This window comes from Acyrthosiphon pisum, chromosome A1 (assembly GCF_005508785.2).
Source record: "Acyrthosiphon pisum isolate AL4f chromosome A1, pea_aphid_22Mar2018_4r6ur, whole genome shotgun sequence".
NCBI lineage: Eukaryota > Metazoa > Arthropoda > Insecta > Hemiptera > Aphididae > Acyrthosiphon > Acyrthosiphon pisum.
Window position 1 is genome coordinate 91,459,387 of NC_042494.1, and position 25,001 is coordinate 91,484,387.

General features: G+C 32.7%; 1 protein-coding gene and 1 long non-coding RNA gene across 7 annotated transcripts in view; one reads left to right on the forward strand and one right to left on the reverse strand.

Moving 5' to 3' along the window:
* Positions 1–25,001, reverse strand: part of LOC100159515 — a 383,802-nt gene that overhangs the window by 86,233 nt on the left and 272,568 nt on the right. The window lies entirely within an intron of this gene.
* LOC115033789 lies at positions 139–23,977 on the forward strand. The gene is made up of 2 exons (XR_003839095.1): positions 139–2,068; positions 20,764–23,977. It is a non-coding gene; the product is annotated as an uncharacterized LOC115033789 (long non-coding RNA).

Below are 25,001 nucleotides of genomic sequence, written 5' to 3' on the forward strand. Positions count from 1 at the left end.
TGAGAAGATCGAATTGAGTATTACAACTTATAATATAAAATTATAAAAAAGATTTTTATTCGAAACGTTTGAATCGAAAATTTAAGACTCGGCGGTTATAATATTGTATAGGGGGGGGGGGGGGTGCCATGAGATTGCAGCAGCTGTAGTTATGGCGTGTCGGAAATTAAACATTCAAAGATTCGTTTGGCGATATGAAAAGCAGAGCGATATCGTCCAGGCTATAAATCAAGAACGGAGCTTTAAAAACGTCAAGACCGCCGGCAATTCGGTCAAGTTCGGTAAAACTTTTTTTTTTTACGATCAATGAACACCTGTTGTGCAGTAGACAATCATCACGGAAGGCCGAATTTCTTCGGAAACATAAACAGCGCAATGATTAAAGGCGCGTTTTCCCTGTATACCTACCGTTAATATACGCGTACACTTGGAAAACCACGGGGACGGACAAAGAAATGCAAATATACGAATACTTTCAACCTTCTTTATCATTTCCAGCGCAAATAGGTAAACACAGCCAACAGCTGGCCGAATTTATTTAATTTACACAAATTAACATAAAACGTAACTGTATATTAAACTACGCACTTCTCGTTCGTTTCTCGTGTTTATTTAATCTGCTTAAAATATTATGGCGTCTTTTTATTGTTATTACTGTTATTGTTTATATTGTTCAATATTATATTGTGTATATCTTATTAAAACGCGTCTCGATGTTATAATAACACGCGACGTATTCAATGCGGTCCGTATTATAATAACGCGACTATAGCAATAATATTAATACGAGTAGTCGCTTTTCATTTATTATTATCAAAAATAATACCCACTTTAAAGAAACGTATTAAAATACATATATAATATGTCAAGTATTAGATGGGGGTAGGTACGCGTTTATTTCCTTTTTTTATCACGCTGAAAAGTGTACTTATTTAAATATTCATCTCACTATTTTTACGCTATTTTCAAGTGCCAATAAATTCGAATTTCAATAGGCTATTCTCTTTTGATGTGTTTTCAATAGAGACCGACCGTTACGTATACCTTATTTTGTGTATTTATATATTATTTTATTCTGTACACCCTTGTCAATCCAAAAGTTCAATTTAGAATCTTTATTGCGCGTATCATTTGTTGTTCGCATAATATATACATTAGCTCGCCTCGATTTTCACATTTACAATTTCATTTGCGTTCAATATTTCAACAGCACCGAAGACGACATTTTATATAATATAATATAACAACCATCACATACTTATAACGTAATGGTAAGACGAGTATAATATTATTGTGTTATTTGCGACGATTAAATTAAAAAATAAAACACGTCAAACTCGAATCATATTACCGGCCGTATATTATAATATAATTGATTTGTTAGGTATCGATCAACGGTGTATACAACATAAATCATGTCTTTTTCGAGGCCTGCAAGTCGCATGACTAATTACAAAGGCTAATGGTGATAAATAAAATAATATGAAAAAGGATGTAGCCGACAAGAGAAATCGCATTGAAATATGAATGTTGTGACAGCGTCGAGATATAAATTATTAAACAATATATAACATAATATAATCACATAATATAAATGGCCGCGCGCAATAGTAACTGCAAAACCTCATAAAAACATATTATTATACACACACACACACACACACACACACACACACACACCGTATAGACTTTTGCACAATGCGCGTTGTGACTCTTATTATAAGTCACCGCGATGAGGATAGTACTAATAATAAAAAAAAAAACAATAACAATAGTAATTACGCACGCATACAATAATATACCTAATAACAATGATAATAACGACTGTAACACTGCGCAGCTGCTATCCTATGACATCCTAACCCGTTTTGATCATATTTAGTATATTACATTTTGCGTGTTAACATTCGTAGGTACATATTATAATAACATAATATTAATGTGGTAGTCGATTTGTCAATTATTATTAAACCCGCGATGCGTGTCAATCTTTATTATTGCATCGTCTGCCTCGCTACAACGACCACTCGGTGGGTATATCGATGGCTTAATTCAAACAATATATATTGTAAGTACATTTTTTGTCGAAAATGAGTCAAGTGCATAATAGTTTAAGAATAGTAATAATTGTATGTTTGCAAATATGTGGTAAGTAATATTGTACATATTAAAGTCAATAGACAGCGGACTATTATGTGATAAGTACTATAAATAAATATTGTTATTTCTAAAATGTGTTAGTCCTATACTTGTGTACTAATAACAGTTTTGCAATAATTTGTTATGTGGGCACTTACAACATTTTTTCGGCCAGTGAAATTTTTCCCGCCATATTGGGTGTGTGTTAAATAAATGTGTTAAGTACAGTTTTAATTTATTTATCTTTAAAATGTCTTCTACTCATAAAGAGTTCCTATATATCATTGATAGGGTAGATAAGCAGTGCATCACAACTATTCAATTTGGTTTAATTATTCCATAAACTCTTCAGTAATACATACAAACAAAATATTAAAAAATTTAATTGGCTCTACTGTAAAATTCATTATTTTTTACATACAACATTTCTGAATCAAGCCATCGATATATTAACATTATAATTTCGATTTTGATTTTCACACGATCTTCGTCGTCCACTTGTCGTCGTGCCCCCGTCTTGTGTTTATAATATTGGAGACATGCAACTCAAGCATGTTCAGCCCTTTTCTCTCTGTGGGTGCGTGGGACGCAGCGAAACGTTGTTTTGACCCCACCGCGATCTCGACATACTCAGCTCGTCGTCGTAGAACTTTGATCGCAACTCGGCGATATATACCGTTTTCTCGTCTGACACTTCTATTGATTCTCTCTTTTAGCACCGAACCCCCCTCGCGTAGCGTGTGTACTTGGCCAACTATTTAAATCTCCCGAAACCCACATCAATTAGGATTAAGTCATCGGCGAGCGTTGTTATAGACATCAATGAAAACGCTCTGACGGTTCCGTCTACTAATTACGCGCTACACTTGTACGCCGAAATTTAAATTAAAAATTCACAGTACCCACTTACGCGCGCGCGCTATATATATCGTACGAGGTATATCATATTAAATATAACCGTTGATTGCAGCTGAGATGTTGTTGCAGTTAAAACAGACGCAGTCGTAATATTATGTGATATTTTAACAAGCGTTTTTCTGAACAGTGCGTAAAATTAGACTTATTTTTACGTTTTCACTTCACTCGGAATGTTTATCGATACTAAAAGAAGACTAGTCGTATTGTCTATGGCCCAAAAAAAACATTAGCGTAATAGCGTATATATAATATAATATATACATTTTATTGACGTCCACGGTCCATTTGTTATTTAAATATTAATTACTTAGGTACTGTACGCATAATATTATTGTTGCGTAGGTAGTAAAGAGTTCAACAATTTGTTTTATGACACATTCATTTACATAAAAAAACCCTTTTGCTCACAAATTACACAAATGTACAACGGATGAAATATATTTGAATGTAAAAAGTTGTAGTTAGTTTTAAGAATGAATATTAAATTAATTTCGTTTGGTTTATTTACAAATAATTACCCACGATAGTGTAAAAAACTGGGGGAAGCGATGCGAAAAAACGACACCGAATGATCGACGGGCACATAACATCATGTGTGTGTTTTGCATTACACCGCGATTACGACGTCCGTGGAGGTAGAGCTGGATTTGGTGGCGGTAATTCATTAGGCAAATCCCGAAACGCGTTAGTTATAGCGTGCGGTGGTATTACCTATACATGCGTGTTATAATAATATATATATTATTTTGTATAAGCCACTCGGACCTGCCCGCCTATCCATGCCCCGCTGTGGTGTTCCTTTTCGATAACACGCAGACTGCAGTTGTGTATAGACTTCTCGGGGCCAAAATTTAAGAACCACTATAACCATCGGCAACCATCGGAATTGAATTCATTTGTCTTGCTGTCGTTCCACTAACCTCGCGCGAGCTGACAAATAACGCGTATGGAAATAAATGGAACGCCGGATTCCACATCTCCAGAGTGTATATTATATTATATTGTATCCCCGTCGATTGAGAACCTTTGCGGAATTTATCGCGCTCGATACCGAGGGCGTTACAAATGTGCGTATCAGTTACCGACCACCCCCCACCACCACAGACTACAATTTTGGAGCTCGTAACCCCCCGCGCATTATCAACCCCACGTCTCGCGGCAGACACGCGACCCCTTTATTCTCGCGGCGAAAATCTCGTTTGAAAATTGACTCCCGGGCAACGGTTCCTGCAATCAGTCGGATCTGAAGATTCCCACCGCCGGAAGTGCACCGAAACGATTGCTCGTCAATCTCGAAGAGTCTTTGCGTGGCGCCAGCCATATATTAATACAATATAAATCAATATTTCGCTCAACAATGACGATATATAGTATCGCGCGCGTATACCTTTACCTAATTAAAGTGTCTTGTTGTGAACGCGCCTACGCCCAAACATTATACATATTATATCATATAAGTGTGTCGCATTACTTTGTTATTAGCTGTTAAGTCGTAGGCGAATGCGTATATAATATACTTTATATGTTTTAAAACAAGAGACGATTCCAAAATAAATCGCTTTCATCGTGTACTACTGCAGTTATTCATAGGCGAATTGGTTTTCTATCTTTTTTTTTCCAGGTACGTCAGGAAAATATTTTTGCGAAGCATAATTTATCGAAATTTTTAGCGTTCCATGTAATTGTATTTAATATACAATATAATTTATTACGTATAAAGATTTAATGAGTCATAATAATATAATATGTGTACAACATTATGTACCTATACGCGTATACATTTTTGAATCCATTACATCCGTGTTCGAAATAATACACATAGATACTGTAGCTTACGACTTAATATTTTACGGAAAAAACACACATGTGGTTTGGTTTTCTTTAAGACGTTTATTTACAAAAAAGAAAACGGGCGGAGACGTTTTTAAAAACTTGTACATTATAATAATATATCGACGTGAGCATATATAAAAGTACGTTTTAGTTATGCACGTGTAATATATTATACGAGTGTACATATATAAGACGAAAATGATAATAAATAAATAACAGAAAAAAGTAGAAGCGTTAGAACTTAGAAGTTAAAGTAAAGCAAAAAAAAAAATCATTCTGAAAAGTTTAAAAAAAAATAAAAAAAAACATTAGTTGTTTAAAATGATAAGTATATAACTGAGCGAGAAAATATTTTAAAGTACATTCTTAGACTTTTTCTCTCGTTTTTATATTATTTACTTCAAAACTATTATTATTATTATTAATTTTATTCCTTTTCTCCTCCTCTATATCCGTTTTCGACAGAGTTATTTCAAAGCAACCGAACCATCGAACGAGTAGACGAAATTTATAGAAAAGTCAAGCAATGTAGGTAGTGTTGCTTTTCGTTTTGCTTTTCGTTTAGGGCTAACGTGCATGAAATATTATAACAATACAACAAAGGCCTAATTCATAATGTTATATTTTTTTTTATTATATGTATTATATTGTCAAACAAAATATAAGAGTTTTAATACCTACAACGCGATTAGATTTTCAACCTAAAGATTTATTTTTTAGCAAATCATGAACAATTATATAGTATTATAAGTTAACCTGGTATGCGGTGCGGTTAGAATCGATATGGTATTTTGCAGTCAATACCATAAAATGTATAATAAATGCATTGACGAGCACAACAGAACAATGATTATTAATCATGAATTGGTAAATTACAAAATAATTATTGTCGAAAAACACGTAGGTACACTTAACACTCACGTCTTGTCTACAACGTAATTCTTACTAACAATAATTATCTTGGATAAATATAGTAGTGGTTGTAATATAATATGGTGTGGCACAAATTATGTTGTTTAGGGCATTTTATCAACTAGATTAGATAAAATATGTAAAGTCATGTCTCCGCTATAAAAACCATACAACCAACCTATGGAACTATTTTTAGCGTATGAATATTCTTTGAGACTTAAAATATTTGATATTATTATATTATATAAACGTACCTATGATCTGTGTTTTTATTTGTATATTTGTACGATTTTTTTTTAAGTATGCAAAAATATGCAGAACATGCATTAACGTCAGAATATGCGAAAATATGCAGTATAAAATTTTGATATTTAATCAATCAAGTAATGATTTGTGGACACTCATTGACTGCATGTATATGATGTTGAAAATAGCAAAATGCATTTTATGCAAAATCCGGTCTTTAATGATTATTATTATCCTACATTGTCGTCGTCGTAGTTGTCATGAAAGTTATCCTTGTCGCAGGAGAAACTCCTGTGTACTCACTGTACCGACTATATTATGTTATATTATATACAGAATGGACGAAAGACATTCATTACGTTTAAGAATGTGTAGTAAAAAAATGTTTTTTTTTTGATTTAAAATTAGTATAAAAACCAAAACATTTTTATGACTGTTGAAAAGTTGTATAACTACAAGAATCGGTACAGGAAAATCATATTATTTCTATTGTTATAAATTTGAAAAAGTTTTGAAAATGATAACACTGACGACGCAGTTATCATTAGCATTTCGAAAAAATGTCAACAGGTAAGACGGGTAGGGTTATCTCTTCGAAACAAACCGATGTGTCTTACGTCAAAAGATTCACCCTGTGCAGCAGCAGTATTATTTATTCGACCAGGTAATAATGTACGAGACACCGGGATTGGCTTACGGGTCTTGTTATGGCCGAATAATAGCAACCGAACCATCGAAATAGAACACTCAATTTATAGAAGAGTCAAGAGAAGTAGGTAGGGTTGACGTTTTGCTTTTCATTTTCATACACTGCACTAAATTCATTAGCAGGGCCAACGTGCATGTAATATTATAACAACACAACAAAGGCCTAATATTCATAATATTATATATTTTATTATTGGGTATTACCAATCAAAATATAAGAGTTTTAATACTACGCGATTCGATTTTTCAACTTAAAGACTTATTATTTAGCAAAGCTAAAACTAGCTTTAATTATATAATATTATACGTTAACCTGGTATGCGGTGGTTGGAATCGATATTACATTTTTCGGTCAATACCATAAAATATATTTGTAATAAATGCATCGACGAACCCAACAGAACAATGATTATTATTATCCTACATTGTCGTCGTCGTTATGACAGTTATCATCCTTGTCGCAGGAGATTTCCGCCAGTGCACTCATTGTCCGGACCATATTATGTTATTTTATATACAGGATGGACGCAAAACATTATTCATTACGTGTTTTTTTTTAAAATTTTAAATCAGTATAAAAACTAAGACATCATTATGACCGTGGAAAAATTGTAAAACTTCAAGAATAGGACAGGAACATCATATTATTTCTATTGTTCTATAACAATATGAAAATGTTTCAAAAATGATAAGACTGTCGACGCAGTTCGAAAAAAATAGGGTAGGGTTATCTTTTCGAAACAAACCGATGTGTCTTACGTCAAAAGATTCACCCTGTGCAGCAGCAGTATTATTTATACGACCAGGTATAATAATGTACGAGACACCGGGATTGGCTTACGAGTCTTGTTATGGCCGAATAATAGCCAAGTCCCCACGCACGCAAGCGAAACACATTAATTCTTTCTGCGTTGTGTTTTTTTTTCTTCTTTCCATTAGGCTGCTGCTCTTTGTATACGGCGCCGGTCTTTTGTGCTCGCTTACCGGATTACCACGACCGTAATATTATGTACGTACACATAATATAGCGTACGCGTATTACAGGTACGCGGCAGATGAATAACTTTAAGCCTGGACATATTATTATTATCATCATCATCATCATCGTACTAGATATCATGATATAAGTACAAATAGGTATTTGTGTAGGTATTATTTTTTTCTCCCCTAGATGCCGACCGCTGCAGCGTACACTGTGGCGTTTTCTCGACGCATTCGCTTACTGTACGAGCACCCGTGGATCCGCAAAGGCCCATGTTAAGTATATAAGAGTACTGTAACTATATTAATATAGTGTACATAGAATGAAATTAATTATATAATATTCTGTATGGCTGTATAATATTAATATTATATACGACGGAAACGCGTACAGGCAGTGTATACGTGAACAGATTTTTAGATCGCATCGACGGCCGGTACAGGCGAAGAGAACGCACACAATATAAGATAAGTAATTTCGAGTAGATCAATAAAAAAACAAACCTCGTTTTATATTTATATCTTAATATATTAATAAAAAGATTATTATACATAATATATAATATATTTTGTTTTTATCATCAAGTGTGTAAAAATGAGTATACAAATTTTCATAATATAAATAATATAAAGTATTATATAATTGTGGTGGTGTACGCGTGAACACATTTTTAGATCGATATATCGACGGTCGGTGTCTATTGTAGGCGTAGAGCACACACACACACACAGAATAAAAGAAGTTTTTATGAATAGATACGGAAAAGAAAAAAAAACGAACGTCATTAAACGGGAGACGCGAAAATTGGTTGCGAAATCGCGTTTATCGCAAATATCCACACGACTAGATTGTCGTGTGACGATGGAAAAATTAGTAATCATTACTAATTACATTTCGTCCACCTTTATTCACGCAGGTATAATAATAACAACACAAAGGCCCATAATGGGTCTAGTATACATATATAGTGCTTCTGTAAGTATACCATTATAATATACATATAAAATAAATATTTTGTACAATATACGAAATTAACCACCTATGATAGCAATAAAATATAATATTAATGTTTAACGAAATTTTAGATTGGAGTAAAATTTAAAAATACACTTTGTCCACCCCCCCCCCCCCCCCTCTTTGTTGAAATTTCTAGCTGAGCCCTTGATATATTGTAATATTATGATGTTCTGTATAATATACGACGAGCAACGCGTACAGGCAGCGCACGTGAACATATTTTTAGATCGATAGACATCGATAGTAGGGACACACACTAATACACAATATAAGAGACACCTTTTCGAATAGTTATACGGAAAAGAAGAATAAGAATGTCATTACGAGGGAGACGAGGAACATTTGTTACGAAATCGCGTTTATCGTGAATATCCACACGAATAGAGCGACGATGGTAAAATTAGTGATTATTACTAATAATTGAAATATTCTTCTTCTAGCGTTGTACACGTTGTAGGTACAATAATAACTCGCGGTATGGCCATTAATGAGTACTCCGCGGCAAACAGGTCGATCGATTTTACTGTAATATGTTAATATTCCTATATTCAATAAAACCGTATATATACACAACAACAATACTACCCCGACAATCCGCCACACTCGGTAATATTAAATTTTTTTTAGTCACCGCTGACCTGTTCGATTAGTTTTGATTAAGCAATCGATATTCGTAGCGTGTGTAATCACGCTTATTGGTTGTTGGTTATTAACCGCCACTATTATACTAGTGTACCTTGAAAGGTACTTATGATATGCAATGCAATTTAAACTTTCGATAAATAACTGTATACTTACTAGGATTTCAACCGATTTTTGTACTTCTAAACGAACAATTAAAACAAATATTTATTTTTTTAAATATAATTATAAATATGCATTTTTATTTTAAATTTTTATCTGATTTCTGTTTGAATATATAATTTTTCGATAACCCCTCAGTACTGTGGTGCCATTATACGTGTCAAATTAGCAATACCATCTAAATTATTGTATAAATTACCTATATCGTTTACAAATGTTTAAATGAAAACGCTTAAATCCTATTTCTAATTTTCCTATATTATATATTTATGTCTACCTACACGATAGTTCAACACAATATTCATGTACTTGCTTTTGACTGTATATTATGAACAAATAATATTAAAATTATTATTAGCCAGCACATAGTGTATTCGATTTGATGCGTTTCCTTTATATTAATCAAAATTAATTTTATTATAATATTTTTTGTAAGTTTTTTTCGAAATAAATTAATTTGTAATAAATATTATATTTAATAATAACTAGAAACTAATTATCAATTATGGTTTTATGTGTGTACTGCGTCGCTTTACGTGTACGATAAATAAGTATAATACACCAATAATAAGTACACAGTACCTACGTTTTACGACGAATGTGAATTATGTTGTTATACTATCAGCACATTAACCGTGCAAAAGTTTGAACTATTAGGAACATTATAATGTGTGTAATTGTTAAACTTCGTCTATTATTTTTAGCTCGACCATTTATTTTACGAAAATATCGATAAACTGCAAAAAAAGTTACGTACTTTGACGATAAGTATGCTATAGTATCTCTGCCATTACATTAACTCTTTGAAGATAATATAAAGTTCGCCGACTGTTTGAAAATATGTTACTAAAAAAATAAACCAAACAGTTATAACAATATATTATGCATAATATAATGTTTTTGGCGCACCACCGAGTTTTATGCGAATACAAAACCAAACGATCGATAATATTATATGAACTAATTAAGGTTATCTGTTTGAACTATAGTAATATTATATTATATTATAGACTTACTATAAATGTATACACTTTATGTAGTCCAGATTGTATCTCGTAGAAATAGAGTAGTAACAACTCATTCCACTAATTAATTTGCTTGAGTGATTTTCGTGAAAAGTATAATAACTCCGAACGAAGTCATTCTGTTCATCCTTAATTAAGCCACTTTAATTATAAACCAAGTTTAAAAATATCGTCGAATAAATGGGAGCAATTTTAAACTGCAAAAATATATAAATTATTTTATTTAGGGAAAGAGCATAGTCTTAGATGTACAACATAGATATTATGCTGGCACGGTTTTAGAAATCTGGAATGAATACTTTTTTTTTCAGAGAAAATACAATTATAATTTTAGTACAATACACAATAAATTATAGACAAAATCAAGCCTGGGCCAGTTAATGATGATTTCTTAACCAAGTCAAGCTAAGTTGATGGAAAACATTTTAAAAATTTATAGTTAACAGTTGTGTGTGTGACGTCAAAGAATCGTTTAAAATATAAATAATAAATATCGGGCAATAAGTCGACGGCGATCGACGTGAAAGTTTTCGTCGGAAAACAAATTAAATACATGCACGTCGACCGATACAAACGTAACAAATCACAAGGCGAAAACGGCGAAAAATATGAACTCCGGCCAAACGTATAACACCAGGACGCGACGACGACTTACTCTATTATTATAACTATAATATGACACAACGATGCAATTTAATAATAATAATAACGTACAATATCCATTTACGGTATAACCGTTGAAAACAATACGTTCACCGAAACTCGGACGACGTCCCTCGCGCACGGGTGTGACGTGATTAACGATTGGACAATATTATTTATTATTGTGAATCGCGCACATATTATTGTGATAAGCACAAAGGTAGGATTTTTTAGTAATCTCACACATATATATACTACAATACGTCAATACCTATACCGATAAATCAGTGGCGTATACACATCTTTTGAGTTGATTTTCGCTTTTTGACCCACAGGGAGGGGGGTAGATAAAAACACCTAACCTACGTACGAGAATAAAGAGGGTTTTGAGGTATACCTAGCGTATCTTTAAATAAAAAAAGGTGATTATTGATTAGTATAATACGGAAAAATAATCTTAGGCGAGGCCCGAGCTACAAATTCATAGTCCTAAGTATAGTTAATCTTATAACAAATAATACAATTTTATAAAACGTATCATAAATTTATAGATACATTTCAATACATAGGTAACCGAGTGAAACTAACTATCTTAATATATTAATATACTCGTGCCGACGATCTCAGCCGGTTTCACCCACCGCATTAGATGTTTCACATCAAACATTCAACTGGTTTGTAAATACATAGGTACTTATCGTGGAGAAATGGATGTTATGATATTAACTTGCCAAGGAATAAACCACTTAAAAAATAATAATAAGTCGTCATGTAACTTTTTAACTCGTTGTGCCCAGTGCCGGATCTAAGTCTCAGGAGGCCGGGGTGCAACTACCAATTGGAGGCCTTTTAAAAAAAAAAAAATTGCTCCAAATAACACTTATCTATTTATTTGATACATATTGTCGAGTTGATATATTAAACAAACTAAAAAACACAAAATTTAAATACCATAATTTAATAGGTAAATTATGAAATTATACATTCACTCAATGTTATCATACCTATTATACCACGCTTAGATATTGATATATAGATATATTAATCATTAATGTATAATGTATATGCTTCTATGCTAGTATAATATAAATTAAGAATAAACATCATTAATATGATAATGACTGTATAGTGTATATTCTCTATATTGTCCTAAAATGAAAGGACACAAATATGAATCAGGTACATTTGCCTAAATTGAATACAAAATTATTCATCAATCCTTTATATTTTTTTAACTCATTGTTTTGAACATTTTTCTCCGTCGTTTAGATGCACCACTTTCAAATTGTCTGTTAGACATGTTTTTTTTTTTCAAAAGTCAATAAAATATAGTGTAGTTAGGTACCTGATAATTTATATTTTTAATAAGCAAATGAAAAATTAATATAATTAATACAAAAGTACGAAATAACATAACTGAAACCAATAACACTGCACCAAGACATGTCCATTAATCATAATCCGTTTATATTACTTGTATACTTGTCAGTAACATCTTAAAATAATAATATTTGTTCATTTTATAATACAAAGTTATAGAAAGTTAGAAAATTTAGGACTTCAACCCGAGGCCCCTAATACTACCTTGGTCTTGAGGCCCCGATGCAATGCATGCACCCCCTGCGCCCCCGCTAAATCCGGCACTGGACTTGTGCCCAGCCTTGCAAAGACGTTGGAATTGTATTTCTTCAGAAATCGCTGGTTTAAAAATCAAAACCTATTGTTTATTACAGCTGAACCTCAATAACTCGAACGACTATAACCATAAGTTGAATTTTCGATAATTCGATGGAAGGTATGTCTTGGTCCCTGCATTTAAAAATACAAATTTTTCAATAACTAAAATTTTTTTTGTCCCCGACCGATTCGAACTCTCGAGATTTCACTGTATTATTTTAAGGAATAGTAATTTCATTTGGCGTTTAATTAAAATAACAACAATATAAATATTATTACGAAAATGCTGAAAATCGATAAAGCGATCAAAAAACTATAGGTAACCATCGAAACGAGTGTTATAACATTGTAAACAGTAACATCATTATAGTTCATAAAAATCTTGTAAGCGCATAATTCCTTAAATTTTTGAAAGTCATATAGTTAATTCAATATAAAATACTGAAAATGGACGTAAATATGATTCAAGTTAAAGGTGTTATGCGCCGTCGACGTAGACGATCAAATAAAACGTCGCGGTCGCCGTTGCCAGTACTATCTGCAGGATGCGGTTCAAAGGTATCTCGCCCTATATCCCGCAGCAAGCTTCCGGTGGCATTAGCCTTTCGCCCAATCGACTTGCCAGCGACCACTGTCCGCCGTACAGTACAGTGTCTGCGGTCGCAAAGAATAGTACAGTGTTTGCGGTCGCATAAAACGGCGGAGCTGGACCTTTTGCAGGACGCTGTACGCGAGCTGCTGGCCGGCAACGTCCAGATCTCAATGTCTTTCAACCAGCGTTCTGTGGCCGCCACGCTCATCTCCAGGCGGTCCACGGAGCTAGCGAGTCGCTTTGGCCCGATCGAATTGCCGTCGTCCACTGGCCTCAGGACGGTACAGTGTCTGCGGTTGCATAAAAGGGCGCAGCTAGAACTTTTGCAGTACGCTGTACGTGAGCTGTTGGCCGGCAACGTCCAGATGTCAGTGACTTTCGACCGGCGTTCTGTAACGGCCGCGCTCGTCTCCAGGCGGTCCACGGAACTGGCGAGTCCCTTTGTCAGGCTGGGCTTGCCAATGGCTACGGACTGCATGGCGGTACACGGTCTGCAGGACGCCCCGTGCGTACTTCCGGCTGGTGACGTGGACGGCGAGCTCGTGATGCGGCCGCCGTGTCAAGACGAGTTGATAGAAACGGCCGTGAACGGCGCGGGAGACGAACTCCTCCGGACACCTGACCAGCCGCGACGAAAATCTGCATGGAAAAGATCCAAGCGATTCGTCGCTAAATGGCTGGTCAACGTGGGTCGGAGACTTTGTTTTTGTAGCAGTTTCGTCGACGTAGAGTGACGTCGGCCGAATTACCATGGTTGCGGCCGTGTTACCGGCAGGTCACCGCCGCGATCGGTCACCCGTCGACCGGCACCTGTCTATTCTGCCGACTTGGTTTGTTCGTTTTTTTTTTTAAATCATCACGGCGGACGTTCACACTATGTCATCCTGTAAATGCACGCCGTTTGCTCACGTCAAATTTCATTAGCACATTTTCATACATTACCTATCTTGCTTCAGTATCCATTTGTTCTGTCCCCATTTGTAATATTTTGATATATATAATTCTATGTACCTACTATTAAAATATTTGTGTGCAATTGTGTTTTGTACCCTTTTGTAATATTTTGATATATATAATTCTATGTACCTACCATTAAAATATTTGTGTGCAATTGTGTTTTGTACCCATTTTTAATATTTGATATATATAATTCTATGTACCTACCATTATAATATCTGTGTGCAATTGTTTTGTACCTATTTGTAATATTTTGATATACATTCTATGTACCTACCATTAAAATATTTGTGTGCAATTGTGTTTTGTACCCATTTTTAATATTTTGATAATATGTATTTTTTATGTAGCTTTATAATATTATTGTAAAATGTATTGTTTTTATGTATTTGTTTAAATGTTAAATTGTGTACTATTATATAAAACATGTCATGTCTACCTATTGTTGTATATCACTATAATATACCATATCACATCGTAATAATTGATTTTTATATTGTCTATACCGTTATTCTATTACCGTATAATTGTTTTGAGCGTGTATGACTTGAAATGTTGTACTAACTGTGTACCTATTGCATAGGCGCAAATAGGGGGGGGGCGGGCTTTAGGGGCGAAGCCCCTTCAAAAATGTCCATAGCCCTCCCAAACATTTCCTACATTTTCTTTTAAGCTTATTCAATATTATCAAAATAAGGCCCTATTAGCCCTATTAGCCCCCCCCCCCCCCCAAATCTCAAACGCTATTTGCGCCTATGACATATTGTAAATTGTAATAAACCGCGGTACTATCATTGAATTATAATTGATTTGTTATATCTATATACCGTGGTAATCTTCTCCCGTCCTTCGAAAATCGTAAGACGCGTTGTCGCTATCCGCAGTGTTTAAAATTAGGACCGGTAGGCCGTAAAAAAATACGTTGAATTCAAAGTATATTATCTACCATAGTATTGTTACGTGTTTATTTTTTTGTTAAAATATACTTTTGGGAGCCGGCAGTGGGATGACGCCTAAGTAGTGATTCAAAAATACGCGTGGTTTTCAGGAAACAATAAAACAGTTTTAAATTAGTCCGTAGGGTAAAAATAATAATATTTGAAACACTAATAAAGAGATGGTTATTGTATTTTTCACGTGGAAACTATTGAACATACGAAAAAAAAAATTCTGAATACATTTTTATGGGTTTTAATGAATTTATTGCATATTAATTATTAGGTTATATTTTTCAGAAGATGAAAATAAGGAAGTACACTTTAATTAATACTACCTATATAGTTTTTAGCTATTAAAAAATAAAGAAAACTAGTGTCATTTTTATTTATCAAGAATAACTTAGGACAATTTACAAAATTTGAAAAATTTCTCAAGACTATAAATCAAAATATTTCGAAAATGTTACCATTCATTGAAAATGCTAATAAATATATTTCATGAAAACGGTTAGTAGATTTTGAGTTACACAGTGTAAAATATATTACTCTTTTTATTTTTTACTTGATTTTTCGAGTAGTGATTTTCTTATTTTCTCATAATTTATTTAAATACGATCACCTAACCGTAGACACTTTAAATTTATATCATATGTTTATTTTATCAATTCCTATACTTGATAACATTTTCAAAATATTTTGACTGTTTTCGAGCTGTTTACGGACATTTTTAATTTTTAATTTGTAATTTTTTTAGTTTTTTTTTCATAAATGTCACCAAATTTTATATTTTGGGTCAACAAGCTTGAAAAATGTATATATAAAACTTATATACATTGTTACTCTAGCAGTTGAAAAATATTAAAAATACATAGGCACAATTTATTTTTATAAGCATTTAAAGTTCGAATTTTGACAAAATTTAATATTTATTTTGTAATTAAAAATGTATAAAATGTTCAACTTTTATAGCTAAAGATCGAAAATTTAAAACAAGGTACCACGTAAATAATATATAAATTATTTTATTCACAATAATATCATCAAATATACTTGGTAATATCATAGACTGACCGTCTTCGCTCAGAATTGTTTTTCTTATACAACGATAATATTATATCATTGAATTCAAATTTAAGTTTTAATACCATCCATTACAGTGGCCCAAACATTTAAAAACACACACACACACACACACACACACACACACACACACACACACACACACACACACCTATAATATACACCTACAATACGCTGTTTTAGGTACATAACTTTTATTTGAATCGTGTCGGAGACGCGCGTCTGGGGCGTTTTCATAAAAAGGTCAAACGGTCGATTTATGTTATTGCGTTTGAAGAAGGCGCCTTTTGTGCTGCGTGAAACAAGAGCGCGCGACTCGTGCCGGGGAAAGCTCCAGTCATAATGATCGCCATCATCATCATCATCATAATCATTCATGTTCCTTTCGTATATATATATATATATATATGTATTGTACGTACAACAATTCCCTTTCTTTCCCGCACCATTCGGTCTCTCGTGCAACCGCCAACACTTATCCGCCGCCGCCCGGTCCTCTCGCGCCAAAACCAAGTGCCATACTCGCGTACTACATAAACGTACCTATCTATACACGTGCGCAGATTTCGTGCGCACGCGCCCATCATATATACATAATATAATACGTACACACACACAATGTCTGACAGTGTACAGAAGAAAATGTGTAGCTATTAGCGGAGACTATATATATATATATAAAATATATTGTATAATATATATATATAAATGTGAGTGTGGCGCGTGGTGTGCATTCATCGCGAAACGTTTTATTATATGTCCGACGGGAGACGTCCCATTGTGCGCGAGAGTGCGTACGTGTCCCGAAACCCTTCGCGTAATTCCTCACATTATTAAACTGCGGTTTGCGGGGGGGTGGTTAAGGGGAAAAAAATGAGAAATTAATAAAACGGGGAAAAAAGAATATTATACGCGTATACATTATCATGTAACAATAATAATAATATATAATCCCCTAGAGGAGCTTATCCGGATCATCGTCGGAAAGTACAAATTGTACGAATTAAAAATTTTGTTTTAATTGTTTTTCTAGACGAGTATGGCGTGTGTAATGTGATCGGATTTTCATTTTTTTTTTTCATATTTATTTACCTGCTGTTAAAGATAATGGTAGACGGTATTTCGTCGTCTACGTTATAGTTGTATTCCTGTATTATAAAATAATACAGTGCACGGCACCAGTGTATACTTACCGATTAAATACCATATTATTATTATGTTTAATAAATAATATTATGCTTCGGGTATTATCAAAACGTAGGTAATGTCAACGTTATCCGACCATTTGGGGAACCATTGTTATAAAAAAATTATAAATACATTCTCTTTGAATGGTGGTCAAAGGTATGAAAAAAAATGCGTATATCAAACGAAATCTGATACAAATAGGAGTAAATGTATAAAGCATTATGTTGTATTATGTGATTCTAGACTCTGTCACAATAGTTTAACACGTAACAAAAAGTAGGTATGGTATAAAATGATAATAAATGATAATAGTTTAAACATTTTAGTTCTAAAATAATATAAATATTTTCAATTTTTTTTTTTTTTTTGATGTATTATTAATATTATCATAGATGTTTGGGTAATGGCGAGATTAATTACTTGCAGGATGAACTCTAAATTACCCTAAGGTTAACATAAACAACAGTTAGGATAAAAATATTGTGCAGGGATTATGTCAAGTTTATCCGGGTAATATCGACATTACTCCGACGTTGGACATTACCCCAGTGGCGTAATTTGGGAGGAGGGTGGCAGGATAGGTGTTTGCCACCCCTCCTCCCCCTTGTCATTAGCGGTCCGATGTCGGGCCAAGTATGGGCATTAATTTAGTAGCTAATAGGTAATATATTTAGGTATCCATCTACATATTATTATGTATTAATTATTTAGTCATTGTTATCTCTCTTAAAAATGGGTTATTTATGCATGTGATAGTAATAAATAACCTATGATACTAACTAGTAAGTATAAAATAATTTTATAATTATTATGTAAGAAGGTTATTAGTATTGAGATTAAAAAACAATTATAATGTAATTGTTAGCCAGTGGTTTTTTTTCAGTTTTATTATGGGCTGGTCAAAAATGTTGCCCTCCCTCTAAAAAACTGAAATTACGCCACTTTACCCGTGACAATGTGACATGTATTATATTTTAATTCATGCTTCGGAATAAGTTGGAAAATATAATATGTAAGAAATATTATAATTTGATAATTTAACACCAATATTGTAATTATCAAAACGTAGTACAGATTTTATGAAAATTTCAATATGACATTTATGGAGATATTTTTATTTTTATCCAATTATTAACACTCTGAGATTATTTTTTTGAGTATTATAAATTATAGAAAATATTTAATTTAATTTTTATTAATCGATTTGTTTTTATACTCTATGTTTTTCATTAGTTATATCTTACAGTTTGTTCATTTATATTTTACATCTTGTTTTAAACAGTAACTGTTTAAAAAAAAAATTTATTGAACAGATTTCCATTTACCAGAAAAGACCAATTTTTATTATCTTTTATTACAAGAAAAATATAATATTGAAGACACTCGAGTGTGAAACCGAAAATATTAAACAATTGACTTGAGTAATAAGTAATGTTTAATTATGACCTGTATATTAAAATTATTAAAGACGTTTTATTTTTATACATTAATTATTGTTATTATATATTTTTTAAATTTTAATGTTTTCATTAAAATCAAATTCCTATTGTTCACACGGTACTTTAAAAGGTCGATTTACATAATAGATAATTCAATCAATATCAAGAGATTACATGTTCAATTCATATTATATGAAATATTACATGATAGCATTCGTTTATTTATTGAAAACAATGAAGGGATAGGTAACTTTTAGGTATATACATCTACAGTCTACACTATACTGTGTTACACGGACGTACTTATACGAAATTGATTGACATTGGATTTTTTTAGCATCAATTTTTAACAATATGTCACTCAAATCAACTATCGATATTTCCCTTGTTATTGAAATTTAGAATACTCTTTATTACAATACCTTATACACGCTATAGGTACATTTATCTAGCCTAAGTATTACATCGTGAAATACAAATTAGCTATTATCAAAATAAAAATAAAATTTTTTTTCAGTAAAATGTGCATTTGGTTTTTTTTTAATTTAGACATTGTTGGGTTTTGAAATATGTAATGCTCGCCTTTGAGCACGTTTTTTTTTTTTTTAGTAGGGAAAATGATGGGATAGACAGTGAAAAGGAATACATTCAAATGAAAATCGTGTTCCGAAATAATCACAAAGCTATCTGGAATGACAACGAACTAGGAATACCAAAACACGCTGTTGTTGCCCTCCTTCATCGGGAAACTTAACTTGTTTTGCACAAACTTGGGCGGCAACGGGGAAACGTGCTTTCGACGTTCTCCGCTTCCCTTTAAATTAGACATCCGTAGCCAAACTTATAAATTATCAAACTTGTCATCGCCATCGCTCTTATACTGTTCGCACAGCTCGTCACTTGTAAAATGTGCATGTGCGGAAAAAAAACCAACCGATACGCACACACTTAACGACAAACAAATTCGATAATCGATTTAAATAACCTGCATAATGCGCCTAAAGTGTTGGAACGTATATTATAATATACAGTACCTTACTCGACCGACCTATTATTGGTTTTTAAAATATCGGAGAAGCCCAGCAAGTGCATAATAATAATATTATTATATGTTTACAATCTCTATGATATAATATAGGTAATATTGAAATAACAAGTGGACAGAGACGCGAAATGTATGATACAATAATTTATATCAGATAAACATAAATATGTATAAAAAAAAAACAATAATAATAAAAAATATCCGTACGAAAATGACAATATATTACGGTTATATTATATTGGACGCGGCGTATATATACTTTAAGACGTCTGAGGTATACAGAACGAGAGACAAGGGATATTATTCTTTATATATACACCTCGCCGAGCGTTTATACAAGTGAACCGCCGGAAGAGTTAATTCTTTCGGGTCTACGGATGACAATGATCCATTGGTGAGTTTTCTTAAGCCGGTGCTGTGCTAGTGTAAAGGTTGTCGGGGGTCCTTTGTACAGACGAGCACTGCTATACATAGCTGCGTGTCTCTCGCGGTAAGCTGCGAAAAAATATATAACGGCAATAAAAATGATAAACTCCGACGGGTCGCAAAGTAAAACGAATGACCATCTTGGCCCACGACTTGGATGTACTTTTTTGTTATAACTTATTTTTTTTTTTATAGGTGTGCGCCCGATATATTACGTCCGTTGTCATTAAAAGTGAAAAGGTTAATGTCAATTTTAATACGACGTTATGTGCCTACACTGCCGCAGCACACAGCGCAGGTAAGTACTTAGATATATTACACACAATGTACCTATGTCATTATATTTATGCGTGTATCAACATTCAACACGTCATCAAAGGCGGTTGACAGCGCAACGTCCAGTTTTGTGATACACATTTTAATTAAAATTATTATTCGATACAAATTACATAGGTAATATTATAGTTTCTGTATAGTAAGAGGTTACTCGATTTTTTCACGGTCAGGTTTTTGTTGCATTTACGTTGATATTCAAAAGTAACTCATAGTTTTGTACACAAAAAAAAAAACTAAACATTATTTAACGTATTCAAAATTTCCGCGATTGTAATTAATGGTTGCGTAATAATGAAGAATGTTAATGGGCTTTTTTAAAACTTAAATGTACAGTTAACTAACAATATGAAAATTCCGAGAAAAACCCAAGGAATTCGCTCTGCGGTTTGCTGTATAGTAGGTTTCAAGTGTACCTCATCATTGTGTAGGACACTGTGTGTAATGGATGTGTTAAATTTTATTGCAATATTGCACACGAAAAACGTAGTAATTTATTTTTATTTTAGCAATATTATGGTATGTCGAACAATTTTTTTTTGTCAAAAACAGTGCATAATATACTATAATATTACTGTCATATTTATTTAGTAATTATTGCTATTAACTCGGAAGCTAATACCTCGTCCTAAAACGTGATAACGATTAACAGGGTATCAATTGATTTATTATATTGGAAAATATTTTAAAATTAAGTGAATATTTTGAAAATAATTTAACTATGTATAGAAAGTAATAATAAACGTATTGGAGAAAAGTTTCAAGTCCTTCTACGAATAATATTTTTTGTAGAACTAAAAAGTAACTAAAAATCTATACATAAATGAATGATTGTTATGTTTAAAGTTCAAATTTCGTCAAATCTTAAACTTCAAAATCTATAAAATAAATATGAATAATAGTAAAAATATTTTGAAATTTCTTCAAGTAGGTATACATCATGAGGAAGCTCATTTAAGCTTTACGAAGAACAATTTTTTATCAGAACTAATAGAAAAATCTAAATTCATTTAAAAACTTTAAATATTAATTTAAGCTTAAAATTAGTTTCAAGTCTTCATGATTAATATTCTTATAAATTAGAACAAAACCGATTTTGTAGAAGTATTGCGTAAATATTCCCGTTTTCCGGATTTTTTTCGCAGTGTCAACCAGATCTAATTAGCTCCAATAAACCAAACTCAAAGTTGATGATTGAAGCATTTTACTGCTTCAAAATGTGATGACTGACACAAACAATTAAAGCCCATTGTAAAAGTGTAAAACCAATAGGTATACCTATTCATCACTTCACTCGGAATATAAAAATAACACAATGAATTGTATAATTGTGTGTAGCTTAATAGACGTATTATTATATGACGTATTATATGAACTCGAAATCGTTGTTTATTTATTCTGAGATGTAATAATAATTTTGCCTTAGGTTTAATACAATTTACTTTGAATTTACACACTAAAGAAACTCGATAGAAAACTATGTGAATAATTTAATAATCTGCACACGAATAAGTTTTCTCTCGAGTTGTACAATGCGTTGGGCGTTACAATACTAATAACTGCTGTAAGTTTCAATGGCTATAGAACATTAGCTAGTTTTTAGACGATCAAAATATATTTCAGACAAACAAAAACAGTGTATATTATTACGGTCGTATCAAATCGCGTATAATATCGTTTATTATTTGATAAATCATTATTATATAAATAACGAGCGGACGGTGAAGACTGATTTTTTTTTTTTTAATCGGTCGAAGATCGTCTAGATCCGTACCTAACTACAATATTATTACATGCGCTTTAGTTGATCATTACGACGGTGCAAACACGCGAAGAAGACATATAGAAACAATAATAATCGTTCACATATCATAACGACACGCCCGTTAGTACTGATTAATACTTAGCCGCAGAGAATTGAACTAATAGTAATTTTTCGACGTTAAATAATATTACAAAACAGAAAATTTGGTTAAGTTGACGGTCTTACCAACGAAACACCGAGAAATAATAAATGTGCATAGAAATTGCTTGGTAATAAATCGTTCACAATATCACATTTCCCAGTACGTGCGTTGATCACAGTCCTACAGTATATTATCGATACGTATTATAATACTATATAAGCCAGCTGATATCGGCGTATCAGCCGCAGAAAATCGAATCAATAACATTTTTTCGACATAAAATCACACAAAAAAAAAGACACACAGAATTGGGTCAGGTCGACGATATATTTGTACGAACCGTCGAGAAATAGTACAAGCCACGTTCGGTTCGAAAGAGATATTATACATAGTGCGTGGTGTACCGCTGCGGATACGTGCGAGGTGAACTACAACAGGTCTGTGAGAAAAATACGAAGACGAAGAAGAAGAAGAAGTCGGCAGAGGGCAAAGGGATCCGTCTCAATTAGACGGGGGGGGCACCTGGAAAAGACAACGAATTATGAAAAATTGGCGGCGCGTTCTGTGGGGATGTATTAGCTGCGCTCGCGTGTTTATCGTCGTACTTTCGGAAACTACTTAACGTCGTCGTTCATCAGCCGTTATACAAGACGACGTGCGGTCGAATCGAAAATCATTAGGACGGGCGGTCGCGGCGGGATTTTATGGTACTTAGTTAAGTACCAGCCAGTTTTCTTGGAGATTGATAAAACTGACCGAGGAGTTAACTCAAACGCCTCGGGGTTTTCCGATAGGGAAATATAACAGAGTACCCGCCGCGGCGGCGGCGTCGGAATAACATACCTATATACGCGTAGTACGCATATATCGCATGACGTGTGTAAGTATACATATATACTTATATAAAGTCGATGAATTTGCGCGCAACTCGTGCGTGGCTTAGATTTCAACACTCGAATAAACTTACTGTAGTTCATCTAAAGTTGGGCGAGCTGACATGTGCAGAATACCTTAGAATATACCGCAAAATATTTCGCGCTCGTGTGGGTGTGTGTGGGTGTACGTACGGGACGCGAGCAGTATGTTCGCTGATTAGATCCACACGATTAATTCGCAAAAAAAAAAAAAAAACTTTAATAACCAGGCATTCATTATTTTTATTTTTAACTCGTTAAACAAACGTGGAATATCCATCCATTAATTTGGCCGTATATATATTATATTATACACTAACTGAGAGCATTCGGACCCTTTTTGTAATTTTATAACGTGGCCACCACCACCGCCGGAGCAGTTATTTTTTTAATGCGTTAATATTATGAAACATTGTTAGAGTTGTAGAACAAAAAAGTTAAAAAATAAAAATATATACAAAATCCAACTACTATCATGATATTCTCTTTTACATTTTATATATTTTACGCATTCAAGCCAAATCATAATTTATTTTAGAAATAATTTCATATCCCATTTTAGATTTTATATATATATTTATATTTTTCACTTTATGTAATTTTTATTGTTATATAATTATATAATTCGATTTTCTTTTATATATAGATTTGGTACTAAATTTATATTTACAATATTAAAAAAATCATCTTACATTGTAATATAGTTAAATATTTAATACGAAAAGTTAACTAATATATTGGCCACTTGTTAAAAGTGAGCATAAACATTTTGTGTTTTAAACATTTATAGCTACAAAAAATAATATATCTAACCCATATGCATATAAATTATATGCACATGTTGTATAATACTTATTTAAATTTCTATCCATTGGTAATCACTGGTAGGTAATGATTACAATAAAGGGATAGTTTGAAATTAAAATACAATGTATATTGCAAAAGAAAAAAATTCCGTATTTGATTGAAATTAGGTTTTAACAATTAATCACTTCCGGTGATTCATTGTATAAAGCATAGGTATTATCAAGGATATCCAATTCAAAATATTTTTTAAAGGTATGCATTTAAATTATTGTGTAACGTGATAATAATAAAAAACGAACTCTGAAAATAATTAAAAAAATGTCATGTATTGAAAAATCCTACACTCAAAATAAAAAATTAAAATATGAATTTCCATGGTTATAACAACACATTTTCCATACTTATGATTAACACGCACATTTATTTCGGTTTACAGTCTAAAAACAATAATAGTATTAGCATAAAACTGTGA